Source organism: Amia ocellicauda, chromosome 7, assembly GCF_036373705.1.
Source record: "Amia ocellicauda isolate fAmiCal2 chromosome 7, fAmiCal2.hap1, whole genome shotgun sequence".
NCBI lineage: Eukaryota > Metazoa > Chordata > Actinopteri > Amiiformes > Amiidae > Amia > Amia ocellicauda.
The window spans coordinates 9,950,651-9,966,236 of record NC_089856.1 but is presented as its reverse complement, the minus strand read 5'-3'; the positions used below and the strand labels follow the sequence as shown (position 1 = coordinate 9,966,236).

Genomic DNA, 15,586 nt, shown 5'->3' with positions numbered 1-15,586 from the left:
ACCACGGTTGGGCTCCAGCTCACTGTGACCCCGGACTGGATGAAGCGGTTATTGAAAATGAATGGATGGATTAACCTCAGATGATGGGCCTATTTCAGAATGCATGGGAAGACATAAATGATTACCAGATGCTGTAAGAATTTCATAATTGTAGAACTGTTTGCCTCCTTCATCCTAATAATCCATTCTTTATTCTGTCAGGCATTTTGAAGCGATTTAAACAATAATAATCATTATTGTAAGACCATGAGTATGGAGTGAATTCACTGTCAAAATACACAGCACAGAAATACAACTTGTACGTGCAAAACTACATGTACGGTTTTTATTTTACGCTTACAATTCAATTCTGCACTCATTCAACATCGTTTACACATGTGCAGTTTTCGCTGCTCGCTCACGCTTCTTTGCTGCGCATGTGCAGTTCTCTCTAGACGCTCACAATTCTTTTTGACAGTGTTTTCACACTGAATCAGAATACAAAAATCAGGCATCCTAGATGATCATCGGCACTATCGATCTCCATTCTCATCAAACATGGCTGACCCCACGGCTAAAAGTCTAAAAAGCTTAACATGGCTAAAAAGGGTAAAATATGAAAAAGGCACAATCACAGAAGAAAACACAGTAAAATGTAAATGTTAATAAAATCACAAGAAAAGACAGAGTGCAATAATAAAAGGGCATAAAAGGATTAATATATATATATATATATATATATATATATATATATATATTACTGATATTTCATGTTTTCACAATGAAAATTACAGGTGAACATTTGCTTGCATAGGTCTTGACTTGCAAGTTTCCAAACTTTTCTTCCTATTTTTTTTATTTTCTTGATATGCTGTTAATTCATCTGTTAAAACTATATTAAGTTATCTATTATCATTAGGCATGTAGGATGTATATTAAGACAACAACTGACATGGTATTATTCTTTTATATTTCAAAGGATGAGGGCAATATCTCAACAAAATGTGTTGTTGTTTATTAGAGCAATACGTTTACAAATTAATGAAATGAAATTAACCCTGGAATGTGATCAATGTGGAAGAGAGTCTGCCCACATGAGTTAATGACGCATAGTTTTCTGAATTCTTCTACAACACTACAATTTGTGTATAGCTACACAGACCAGTTTGGGTGGTTTCTGAATTACACACATTTCCCACTCCTCCCTTTGGTAGCTCAGTGTATTGCTTTTTTATTCTCTTTATCTTTTAATAGAACATTTTAGTGAAATCCAGAGCAATTTAACGTAACAAAGCCTAAAAAGGTCATGAGGTATTTTACTGTAAAGAGCACAGTAAAATACAGGCAATTGTACAACACATGTGGAGTGCAGTAACATACTGTACTGTGTGCCGTACTTTACTGTAAATTATACAGTCCAATTACAGGGGTATTTACTACATTTTTTTTACAGTGTACTTGTTTACCTTACAATTGCAAGTGCATACAGCGTGGTTTCCATGGCACATCTATAGATATAGCTAATAAACATTCAAAAGCATGCAATAGCGTGTTTAGTGAACACATCTAGAATATGAATTATATAACTATTAAATATCTACGGTTGACAATCTAAAGTGTTACCGAAAATACAGTCTTAGTCACAACTGCAGTAACGAACTAAGAGGAAGTACAATAAACAGTGCAAGGGTTTTTAGGGGCAGAAAAAAGAAAAGGCAGAAATGTACTACCCATTGATTTCCCCTTTGCTCTCTTTCCTGTAGCCCTTGACTGTGACCGAACATCTTGACAGCCCTACTGTATACCTGTGTAAACTGGAAGTTGTAAAATGTATTATACTTTGAATTGCTTTGCATAATGTAAATTCGAGTGTTTGATGCCTTGTACTTAACTGTATTCTTGCACTTTGTATTGCACTTATGTTGTAAGTTGCTCTGCATAAGGGCGTCTGCCAAGAAATAATAATAATAATAATAATAATAATAATAATAATAATAATAATAATAGTTACAGTTACGTCCATGAATATTTGGACAGTGACACAACCGTCATCATTTGGGCTCTGTACATCTCCACAATGGATTTGAAAGGAAACAATAAAGATGTGCTTTAAGTGTAGACTTTCATCTTTAATTTGAGGGTAGTTACATCCAAATTAGGTGAATGGTGTAGGAATTACACCCATTTGTATAGTGAACGATACACCGATAAACCACTTTTCACTCAGCGGTCATGACCAAACTCAGTAATGGCGCATTTTATCAGATTATTTGAGGTTAGTCTTGTCTTTACAACAAGGCCCACGGACATGTAAAACAGAGTGAAAACAATCAGCACTGTAGTGCACACGAAGATCAGTGATATACCAGGGATATTAACCCTATATTAACCACGGTTGGGCTCCAGCTCACTGTGACCCCGGACTGGATGAAGCGGTTATTGAAAATGAATGGATGGATTAACCTCAGATGATGGGCCTATTTCAGAATGCATGGGAAGACATAAATGATTACCAGATGCTGTAAGAATTTCATAATTGTAGAACTGTTTGCCTCCTTCATCCTAATAATCCATTCTTTATTCTGTCAGGCATTTTGAAGCCATATAAACAATAATAATCATTATTGTAAGACCATGAGTATGGAGTGAATTCACTGTCAAAATACACAGCACAGAAATACAACTTGTACGTGCAAAACTACATGTACGGTTTTTATTTTACGCTTACAATTCAATTCTGCACTCATTCAACATCGTTTACACATGTGCAGTTTTCGCTGCTCGCTCACGCTTCTTTGCTGCGCATGTGCAGTTCTCTCTAGACGCTCACAATTCTTTTTGACAGTGTTTTCACACTGAATCAGAATACAAAAATCAGGCATCCTAGATGATCATCGGCACTATCGATCTCCATTCTCATCAAACATGGCTGACCCCACGGCTAAAAGTCTAAAAAGCTTAACATGGCTAAAAAGGGTAAAATATGAAAAAGGCACAATCACAGAAGAAAACACAGTAAAATGTAAATGTTAATAAAATCACAAGAAAAGACAGAGTGCAATAATAAAAGGGCATAAAAGGATTAAAATATATATATATATATATATATATATTACTGATATTTCATGTTTTCACAATGAAAATTACAGGTGAACATTTGCTTGCATAGGTCTTGACTTGCAAGTTTCCAAACTTTTCTTCCTATTTTTTTTATTTTCTTGATATGCTGTTAATTCATCTGTTAAAACTATATTAAGTTATCTATTATCATTAGGCATGTAGGATGTATATTAAGACAACAACTGACATGGTATTATTCTTTTATATTTCAAAGGATGAGGGCAATATCTCAACAAAATGTGTTGTTGTTTATTAGAGCAATACGTTTACAAATTAATGAAATGAAATTAACCCTGGAATGTGATCAATGTGGAAGAGAGTCTGCCCACATGAGTTAATGACGCATAGTTTTCTGAATTCTTCTACAACACTACAATTTGTGTATAGCTACACAGACCAGTTTGGGTGGTTTCTGAATTACACACATTTCCCACTCCTCCCTTTGGTAGCTCAGTGTATTGCTTTTTTATTCTCTTTATCTTTTAATAGAACATTTTAGTGAAATCCAGAGCAATTTAACGTAACAAAGCCTAAAAAGGTCATGAGGTATTTTACTGTAAAGAGCACAGTAAAATACAGGCAATTGTACAACACATGTGGAGTGCAGTAACATACTGTACTGTGTGCCGTACTTTACTGTAAATTATACAGTCCAATTACAGGGGTATTTACTACATTTTTTTTACAGTGTACTTGTTTACCTTACAATTGCAAGTGCATACAGCGTGGTTTCCATGGCACATCTATAGATATAGCTAATAAACATTCAAAAGCATGCAATAGCGTGTTTAGTGAACTTTTAGTGATGCCTTGTACTTAACTGTATTCTTGCACTTTGTATTGCACTTATGTTGTAAGTTGCTCTGCATAAGGGCGTCTGCCAAGAAATAATTATAATAATAATAATAATAATAATAATAATAATAATAATAATAATAATAATAATAGTTACAGTTACGTCCATGAATATTTGGACAGTGACACAACCGTCATCATTTGGGCTCTGTACATCTCCACAATGGATTTGAAAGGAAACAATAAAGATGTGCTTTAAGTGTAGACTTTCATCTTTAATTTGAGGGTAGTTACATCCAAATTAGGTGAATGGTGTAGGAATTACACCCATTTGTATAGTGAACGATACACCGATAAACCACTTTTCACTCAGCGGTCATGACCAAACTCAGTAATGGCGCATTTTATCAGATTATTTGAGGTTAGTCTTGTCTTTACAACAAGGCCCACGGACATGTAAAACAGAGTGAAAACAATCAGCACTGTAGTGCACACGAAGATCAGTGATATACCAGGGATATTAACCCTATATTAACCACGGTTGGGCTCCAGCTCACTGTGACCCCGGACTGGATGAAGCGGTTATTGAAAATGAATGGATGGATTAACCTCAGATGATGGGCCTATTTCAGAATGCATGGGAAGACATAAATGATTACCAGATGCTGTAAGAATTTCATAATTGTAGAACTGTTTGCCTCCTTCATCCTAATAATCCATTCTTTATTCTGTCAGGCATTTTGAAGCCATTTAAAAAATAATAGTAATCTGACATTAAAGCACATAAACAAAATATGAATAGTAAAAATGTATATATATTAGAAGAGGTACGGCAGGGAAACTGATGCTCAAGAAAATAATAGTAATACTTCCACCATCACCAATAATAATAATAATAATAATAATAATAATAATAATAATAATAATAATAATAATTAAAATCAAGGCTTTTCTGTTAATTGAACCAAAAGAGACTGCTTTGGTTTAATCCTGTTCGCAAACAACACAAATCTATGACAGGATGTCATAGGTTTAAAGGAATCGTAACTCCCCCAATCCCCATCTGCCTTAATCCTTGTCTCTTCCTAATCTTTTCTTTCTCACCTTCTGTTTGCTGTTGGTTGTGGTGTTGATACAGGCCCGTACAGAGACAAGCCCACCTCCCTGTATAAAACGCACAGCCTCCTTTAGAGCTGACAACACCCCCACATGAACCTGCGGTCTCAAAGAGGTAAGGATGTGATTCTGTCTGATCACCTCAATGGATTCAGGTATCAGTGCCATACCTTGTCAAAGAGAACAGATCTGAACACTGCTCTTTTGATGGGAGTGATGGGAGACTCACTGAGCTGGGCCGTCATCGGACAAGCTGATTGTTTCAGAGAACCAGTAGTATTTTGAAGTGTAGCCAATTGGGAGCTTTCTAGGCCACAGCTGAAGAATGGGTCTGCAGCCTGGGGTCCTTAGAGAGCTGCCGGGTCTGAGCCGTGCAGAAGTCAGTGGAGTTTCTTAAGAAAGAGTAAATGTTTTAAGAAGAATTATGGTGTGCGAAATGACACCTGTATCGGGGAGAAGGTGGAGGACAATGACACCAGTTGTGCAGTATCGCAGTGTGTGTCCGTGTCAGGCAGTCACCCTCTCTCTCTCCTCGCAGTGCTGGCTCCAGGACACCTATGGACGCTCTGCCTGTGTGTGGGCCTGGCCGTGCCCAGCTGGCAGTGCGTGCCCGAGGGCTGCAGAGCGTGGGAGGAGGGGCCGGAGAGCTCCATCGCGCTGGACTGCCGGGCCCTGTCCGGGACGGAGCGAGCCCTCGATCACATCCCTGAGCAGGTGAGAGCAGAGATCAACTCTGGAGTTTCAGTTAAAATAGTTGTTCTATTGCACAAATTGGCCTGGCAAATTTTTCGTAGGGGTGGGCGCGTGGGAGGTGCTGGCCATTCGGCGACTGGCAGACGAACGACAGAGTTCGTTATAGGAATCATAGGAGGGTATATCCTATCCAGAATCGTAATGGTTATCGTTTCTTGGGCATACGCACAGTTCCATTCCAATTATGTGGGCATACGGTGCATGCCTGCATATGTCCTCGACTGAAATGATAAACTCCAGTATGGAAACAGCACATCATTCAATTAACAGATCTCTGATCACCTCAACCGCCCACTCAGTTTAGTATTACTAATCCTGTCCTTGTTTTCCCCAGGCCTCCCACTCAATCTCGGCCGACTCTTCCTGTTCAATCAGAACATCAGCTCGGTCTCCACCTGGGACCTGCGAGGGCTGTCCATGGTCCACACGCTGGATCTCCACGGCAACCAGCTCTCGGCGCTGGGACCCGACTGGCTGCACGACCTGACCCGGCTGGCCATCCTGCGTCTGGACTCTAACACACTGACTCGCCTCAGCGCTGCGGACCTCGCTGGCGCCACAGGAACGCTGCGGGAGATCCATCTGTATGGCAACCCCTGGAGGTGTGGCTGCGCGGATGGGGGAGGGGCTTTCCAGGCCTGGGTCAGGTCGCTGGGTGGAAGAGTTGTCAGCAGAGAGAAAATCACCTGCGACAGCCCCCCTGCTCTCAGAGGAAAAGCTTTACTGTCATTGGACGCGCACACAATCTGTGGATAGCATTTAATGCGTAGGTAACTATGCAGCTAAAAGTCATGCAATTCTGCTGGTGGGGAAGTTACATCCTATTCAATAGTTACAATGAAACGTCATACAAATATCAACAACTGGGAAGGATAGCTTTAATTCTTAAGATTAAAATACCAAATTGACTAAACAAATACAAAGCACACATTCCCTTTGTATCAAACTGAAACAATAGAGAGAAAGTAGAAAATAAAAGAAAGCTTTCACTTGGACTTGTTGGGTGGGCTGTAATCCATCAGCCTTATACAAACTGATACTACACAATGTGGTGCATTTTACCTGCATCCTAGCCACCTGGAAATATGGACAGAACCCAGACCTGACAATCCAGACAGAAGAGCAGACAAACCACACACACACACACACACACACACACACGCACACACACACACACACATAAGAACATAAGAACATAAGAAAGTTTACAAACGAGAGGAGGCCATTCAACCCATCGTGCTCGTTTGGTGTCCATTAATAACTAAGTGATCCAAGGATCCTATCCAGTCTATTTTTAAATGTTCCCAAATTTTCAGCTTCAACCACATCGCTGGGGAGTTTGTTCCAGATTGTGACGACTCTCTGTGTGAAGAAGTGTCTCCTGTTTTCTGTCTTGAATGCCTTGTAGCTCAATTTCCATTTGTGTCCCCGTGTGCGTGTGTCCCTGCTGATCTGGAAAAGCTCCTCTGGTTTGATGTGGTCAATGCCTTTCATGATTTTGAAGACTTGAATCAAGTCCCCATGTAGTCTCCTCTGTTCCAGGGTGAAAAGGTTCAGTTCCTCAGTCTCTCAGTAGGATATTCCCTTCAAGTCTGGTTGCTCTCCACTGAACTGCCTCTAGAGCAGCGATATCTTTCTTGAAGTCTGGAGCCTAGAATTGCACACAGTATCCAGATGAGCTCTAACTAGCGCATTGTACAGTCTGAACATCACTGCCCTTGTTCTAAATCCAAACTTTTGACAATATACCATAACATCCTGTTTGCCTTTTTTATTGCTTCCCCACATTGTTTGGATGGGAAGCGTGAGGAGTCCACATAGACTCCTAGGTCTTTCTCATGTGTTTCTTCATTCAGTTCTATTCCTCCCATAGTGTAATTATAGTGGACATTTTTGTTTCCTGCATGTATTAACTTGCACTTGTCCACATTGAATTTCATCTGCCAGGTGTCTTCTATTCTATACAGCTCGTTAACTGCTTAATTGAAGCAATTATGGGTCTTAATTAGGCAAAATGTCCCTGTGTACAGTGTATCCATTAATTGGTAATTTAGAGAGATCTGGAAATCCTGCAGGATTGCGGCTCTCCAGGACCAGGGTTAGCCACCCCTGCTTTAGTATCTCCTCCTCATTTATCCTGATCTCTCTTAGAGTTTGACTGGACTGATTGTTAACCTGTGGCATGTTATCTGTTTTTCTTTTGTACAAACCTCTGTGAAATACTTAGAACATTTGCTATATCTTGTTCGTTTTCTAAGATACTTCCATTTTTAGCCTCTAGCTGTTTCACTTCCTCCATTATTAATCTCTTGCTGTTACAGATTTGAAAAAAGCTATTTGCATTAATTTTAGCTCCAAGAGCTATGTTTCTTCTGTTATTGTAATTGTTACTGTAAAACAAAACTTGGCATATGGTGAATGGCTCCCACCTCAATAAAACAGGAAGCAACAGGCAGGCAGGAAGAGAGCATGAGAATGCAAGGGAGAGAACAAGCGAGAGAAGAAAAGTCAATACAGTACATGGACTTGGATTGGTTTGCTGTGTGTGTCGTGTTTGTGTTTATTGTCAGATGCTTGTTTAGAGAGGGATCCATTTTGTGTTGTAAGAGGATTTCTTTCCAGCCAATCTCATTAACAATTTAACTGAAACTCATATTGAAGAATCCCCTTTTTAATTGCTTGTAACAGAAATCAGACTGTAGAGTAGATTGAATCAAACAGAGTCTTTATTTAAGCAGCTTGAAGGAAAGTAACACTCAGACACGCAGGTCTTTGTCTCAACTTCCCTAAAATCATAGAGCTTACATGATGTTATATACATACTGCGATATCCTGGACAGGGTGCGTTTGAACCAATAAGGGGGAGACAACTCCCTATCTTATGATATCCTCACTATCTTCCTGATTAAGCTTAAACACAATGTTTTCTATTTTATGCCCAAATATGGAGACACATGTAGCCATTTCGTTATTTATATTCCACACGTATCTAATGCATGTCTAGATAGGTAAAGGGGGCTTGTGTGCCCACTTCCCCATCTTCTTGTGGTTTTACTAGAACGTACGTTCTGTACTAAATTTGTATTGTGTGTCTGCAGAGAGATGCATCTGTTACAAACCGGTAGAAGCTGGTCTCATTATGTGCTCTTTGGTAACCTCATGTACGGGTGAGGAATTTGGGGCCTCTTCACATATTATTACCTCAATACAATTATTTTCTGAGGGAAGATGCAGTCAAGTCACAGGTGTTCAATAATCATTTATTTGTGATAGAATTAATGTTAAATTAATATAATTTGATTATATTCCTAAACAAGTAATATTAAGTCTGTGTTAAGTTACAGAAAAGAATGGATAACCCTATTCTCCTCTCCTCTCACAGAGCAGCTGTGGTAAGTTTGTAACTTTGCAGTGCTCCTCTAAACCAATAATACTGGAACACCTCTGTACCATGAGCTCTATATGTGATGAAATTGTGCTTTACCATGGGCCCCTCTTTTGTGCCCATGCCTAAGGTCATAAGGTGAATACAATAAGGCAATGGATCTGTTTGGAGTTCAGACCATATATGGGTGTGACATGAGGTGCGTTTTCACTGCCATTTCTGATCTGGATTTAATCCTCAGTAGCATTTGATTCTGGCAGTGTGGTCGAGCATCCACACTGCCAGCATCAAATGCTACCGAGGATTCCTGTCAAGTTTGTCTCATGTTAAACAATAATGCCCCAGTAAATAAAAAATATTGCCACATCATATCACTATAATAGTTTTCAACAATCACAATCATTAAACATAATACAATTATTAATAACAAAGAAGAAAAATGATCTACTAGTTTTAGTATACTCTGTTTTTAAATAAGGTTTGAAAGAGTTTAGTAGATTTTCACTTAAAAAGTTTAATAGCAGTTGCTTTTGACCTGCCTATTGAACACTCTTAGAGCTTTACAAATGTTTGAAAAACTTTACTCTTTAGAAATTACAGCACAATAATGTGTTTGTCCCATACAGACTTGTGTTAAAAGACATTCTCTTGTGCGTTGGTGAATTTTTACACAAAATTCTGTTGTCCTTAAACAAACACAGAATGTGTTCAATTTAACAAACTACATAGCAGAGTGGTATGCTGTAGACAGGGCCGTTTCTAGCCTTTTGGGGGCCCTAAGCAGCATTTGATTTGGCCCCCCAAATCTTTTCTTATTGACGTTATTTTAGAATATATATGTGTAAACATTTTTTTTTTAACTAACTAGCTCGAGCCTTCCTTGACACGCCACAGTTTGAGAACAGCTTATCTACACCAAATGCTATTTGCTGATTTTAACTAGCTAATTAGCTAAATTGATCATTGATGCTGGGGAACTTGGTAGTAGTATATCCTAGATTTTGAACAATCCTCTGGCAGATCTTATTCAAAGTAACACTTGCAAATACACAGCCACCATGTTACCAAAAAAAAGGTTTTGTGGCAGGTAAGGTGAACTTGGACTGTGCAGTTAAATTAACCAGAAAAAAAACCCATACAGCCACCCATGTCTTAGCTACACATTTAATGGCATCGTCATTAAAACGGTTACTTTAACCAGTATGCAAGCAAGCTACTGGATGAGGGGCCTTTTAGGAAATAATTCAAGCGTTTTGTACACACACGTATGAAATCGAATAGTCACGTATGAAAAGTTCGCACACATGCAAATTAAATTGAATACTCTCACACATACATATATGAAACGCACTCACACATAGGACTTGTATTAACTGTATTTTATTTATTTATTTATGATCAGATGCCCTTATCCATGGTGACTTACACAATATAAGAGCATTACAAAAGTTCAATAATACTAGCATTTAGAAAGTAGCATTCATCAGAAGAATTTATTAAAACAATTTACAGCTGGGAGGCACCTCACATCTTCCCTGGATGATCTCCTGGGGAGGCACACCCCACAGACGAAGAACTCCTGATCTAGGGACTACGAATAGAAATTATCCAAAAAGGCCACTTCACCAGCTAAAGTGGAAATACAATAAATGTTATGTCAATTTTTGCTTATCTTTTGCATTACACAGCTGCACGTTTAGCACTGCCATCCAAAGACTTCTGAAAATGTTTCTTTAACTGCAGAGCTAACTTACTTTGTACACTCCAGTATTTTTCATCAATGTCTATATCAAGTATTCAGAAATATATATATATATATATATATATATATATATATATATATATATAAATAAAAGTGAAGGGGAAACTGCTATTCTGAAACTGCACTGAGGCCTCTAAAACTAACATCCAGACACATTGTTGTAGCCACTTCTCTGGGATCCTTCCATAGTAGCAATGGTCATGGTGCTATAAAAGATAAGTGACAGATAGGCACTTGTCCACATATTCAAAATTAGAACTGAAGAACAGTCAAATTCAAACAGTCATAAAACAATTCAGAGAAAGGGTTATGACTGAACCATCTATTATCAGATATCAACATGACTGTAGGAGTGTTCTGACAGATGCTAGCAGGTACTGGTAACATAGCATTGGTATACACCCTAATGGTAGGCTGTTCCTCTCTGCTTATTATATAAAGACATACTTTTTTTCTTACTTTCATCTTGCTGCACAAACCAGAGAGACTTTATACCAGAGGGAACATTGAGAAGATCACTCACAGTAAGTCTAATTCAGTTGTGTTGTACAAGCTGCCACTAACTAGCTAGTAAGTTTTTTTAAAGGACATAGGAAGAATATGCAACATTGTAGAGTAAACACGACTTGAGTCTGGTTATTATTTTCCTGAAATGAATTATGAAGCATCTTGGAATCATTAAATGAACTTTAACAGTATAAATTAAAGGTTGGTCCTTGGGTATTATAGTAGTGTCTATCTTTGTTAAAAATGGTTCCCCAAAAATATGGCTCAAAGTCTATAAGCTGAATATGACATTTACAAACTATTCAATACTGATTGTATTTTTATCTAATTGAACACATTTCCAAGGTAGTTAAACTCAACTGGAATATAAATGAAAGTTGTATTCATTATCAACAATCAGTGAATTGTACTAGACTATAACTGGTTTATAACTACATTAATTTAAAATTCTATAGATTAACACTATGCATTAGATCACTAATGCAATCAGACCTATAGTTCAGCTATCTATTCAAAAGGAGGACACAAAAGGCTCTCATTGCATGTTGTTAATACAATTGCTTTTTTTTTTAAATATATGTATTTTTTCAAATCTTTTTAAGTTTTTCCATACACATCCCAAAACAAAACAAAAAACAATAATAATCATCATTATTATAATAATAATAAAAATAAAAAGAATACACACAACAACAGACAGAGAGCACATACATAAAACAATGATCAATGACAGAGGGATTGATTAGAGATTATCGTGATAGAAAGCCACAGCACTCGATGTAGCACTTAAGGTAAATACAAAATAACTATACACTCCACAGTCAATCCCGCGAATATTAGTAATAACACACACAAAACAGCAACAACAACAACAAAAAATCTCAACAATTACTCATACAGAGCCACAGGAGGGGTCGGGACAGAAAACACATTTAGTCCTCTGAGAGGCACTGGAGTTGCTCAACATAGGACAAGAAAGGGCGCCATGTAGTATAGAATGCTTTAGAGGCCCCATGCAATGTACATTTTATTTTTTCTAATTTTAAAAACTGCATAAGATCCCTAATCCAATGTATGTATGAGGGAGGGGTAGATTGTTTCCAATTGAATAAAATAAGGCATTTGGTTAACAATGTGGTAAAGGCAAACTATCCAATTGGAGTCTGTTCAAAGGGGTGTTTTCAGACACTACTCCAAAATGTGTTAATAATAGAGGGGATGGGTCAATGTATTTTGGGGAAGGCCACATTTTTGACAGAGCTGTGTAAAAGAGGCAAATTGATTATTAATGTATAACTGATTCATAGACTTAAAACCACTAGTGAGCCAATTACGGATGGCTCCATCACCCAGAGAAGGAGGAAAAAGGTGGTTACCATATAATTGTGCGTGCACAGATAGAGACTTTAGACCAAAAGACCTTTTGAACTGAATCCAAATCCTAAGACACTGTCTAACAAGAGGATTGGTGGTGAGGTTAGTGAAAGAAAGTGGGAGGGAAGAGCACAACAGAGCTGATAAAGAAACTGGTTTACAGGAAGCGGCTTCCCTGAGAATCCAAGCTGGATTGTGAAAAAATACATATTTAAAGGTTTGTAATTGTCATCTCTCTTGTTTGCTTTTGAGTTTGCTGTCAAGTTTCTAATGCTTAGATCAGATTGTGCTTGTCAAATAATTCTCTCTCTCTCTCTCTCTCTCTCTCTCTCTCTCTCTCTCTCTCTCACACACACGGATAAAATAAAAATATATAATCCTGAATAGTTGAACAAAAGAACACATGGATATCAGATTGACATCTAGTTGAAATTGATTTTAATCATGGTCTCAGACACTTACTTGTTGTCACTGGGTTTAGGAATGATAAAACCCAGATGAATCAAAGCAGGTTAGACAACTGACCGACCAATAGTAGACAAAAATAAAAATAAGTCTTTGCCATTTCCATTTCTTTCAGACAATTAAGCTCAATGGCCAAAATCCTTCCTAAAAACAAAGCCCCTGGGGTTGATATTTGTGGAACAAGTAATATGTTCTACATTATCCGCTCTGATCTGGGCTTTTATGTGGAAACCTCCAACCTCAACACAGGAAGTGACATGAATCTGCATCACCTGCATCCCTCTTGCACGGGGGGTGAACACTACCTGGCCGATTACTATGGCAATTTCTTTGTCATCAAAGGTGATTCATTTCGGAAAGTGTCCAACCTGAGTTCTGACAGTGAGGGTAAAGTCTTCAACCTTCACTCCAACTGCCAAGGAGGAGATCACTACTTGTCATTCAATGGATATTTCTACATCATCTTCAAGACAAAGTCAACTTACCACAAAACCACCAATCTTACTGAAGATACTTATGGTGAAGATGCACCTCTGCAGACAGATTTACTGCAGGGGCTCTACTACTGGGGTTCTGGTTACGAGTTCCAACTGCTCAAGCCAATAGATAAATGGGCAGTCGAGTTCAGCTCCTTCAACAATTTCAATGAAGATGCTACTGAATCCATTTCCTCCTTTTCTCCCAATCTAACCTGTTTTCTACCCGCTGGGCTAGCGGTCATCCAAGGGAAAACATTTGCCCGGTGGGAAAAAATCAAAACTGTCTGTAATGATTCCAGTATCCCCATAACATGGAATAAAAAGATCACTAAGAAAGTGGGGTATGTAAAGGAGACGATGTCATCGGTGGAGAAGAATTGGAAAGTGGCAGCTGAGAGCTCAATCACACCGGGACCCCTGACTCGTTTTCTGATCCAGTTCCAGTTGTCCCTCAGTACAGAATTCGGAGGAAGCTCCATTAAAACAGACAAGGAGAACTGGGAAGATGCAACAACAACTGAAGAAACTCTTTCCTTTACCCTTCAACCCAAGCAGAGTATCAACATGTGGCAATACACAGTTGGCCTAGGCAAAGAAATAATCCTGTTCTCTCAACACATCAAGGTTGCTGAGGGAACTTGCCCACCATCTGAAAACCCCATAGCATACAGTGAAAAATAACATCACCAAGATTAAAGAGCACTATATGATCTTCTTTATATTAGAATTTCAGGAGAGTGTGTCTTGAAAATAAATGCATGTTAGTGTCATTGGATAATCAAGGGTCTAGTGGGGTAATATTGGTGATGGGAAGTTTAATTATAGTGTGATGTATTTAGACAAGCATAATCATTTTCTGAGTTCTGAGTTCTGAGTTCAAATGATCAATCGCATATAAAGGCTATATGTATGCAGGCCAGGGTTAATACATTGTGTTACTTTTCTAATGTGCATGTAATGAAAAAACACATGTCACGAAGGTTATGAAAGCATTATCAAAATAATGTAGTGTTGATTATAGGGTTGTATTTGATTAAGCATTTAATTTTTTTCAAACTCGTCTCATTCTGTGGTACTTAGGCCACTTTATACACAGATGCACACATGTATAAAAAATATGTAATCACCTCTGGCAAATAAATTACTTTTAAAAATACACATGTTTGAATTGATATGTTTTGTCATATTTAAGGAGCACTAATGCTGGGAAGTTAACGTTGGCAGAAAAGCATAGTAGTTATAGTAGATATGTAGGTAAGTAGAGTAGATATCATGCCAAATATATAATCAAACTAATATGAAGCCATGTATCAAATTGCATACACAATATATTGTGAAACATGCTGATTTAAGTTTCTCTAATGCAGTCAAAAAACTACTCTTACTGAGCTGAACTACACTGTAAAGAAAATCTGTTAAATTTACAGTAAAATACTGGCAGCACAGACACCAGCAAGATACTGTATAATGTAAAGTAATAGTACTGTAGGTAACTGTACAGGATGTTACTGTAATATTCAAATACATTTCTGTATTGATTTAATTTACAGTAAAATACTGGCAGCACAGATTTTGACACTCTACACTCACTGAACTACTCCCAACCCCAGCACCAGTGTTGCCAGGTCCTCTCCTTGATTTCCCCCTAAACTGGTCCTAAAAATCACAAAATTTCCCCCACCTTTCGGAGAAGGTGAAGTGAGGCCCCGGGGGGTGGAGGGGGGTGCTAATGAAATGAGGTCCGGGGCGGGGGGGGTGCTGATGAAGTGAGGGGTCCAGGGGTGGGGGTTAGCTGATAAGGTAAGGTCCAGGTAGGGAGGCTGGGGTGATGAAGTCAGGTCAAGGGGGACT

At 38.3% G+C, this 15,586-nt stretch overlaps 1 long non-coding RNA gene across 1 annotated transcript; it reads left to right on the top strand.

The window, feature by feature from the left end:
* Window positions 1-11,317: 11,317 nt before the first annotated feature.
* LOC136754037 (uncharacterized) lies at window positions 11,318-14,862 on the top strand. The gene is made up of 3 exons (XR_010817503.1): window positions 11,318-11,434; window positions 12,955-13,008; window positions 13,372-14,862. It is a non-coding gene; the product is annotated as an uncharacterized LOC136754037 (long non-coding RNA).
* Window positions 14,863-15,586: the final 724 nt, after the last annotated feature.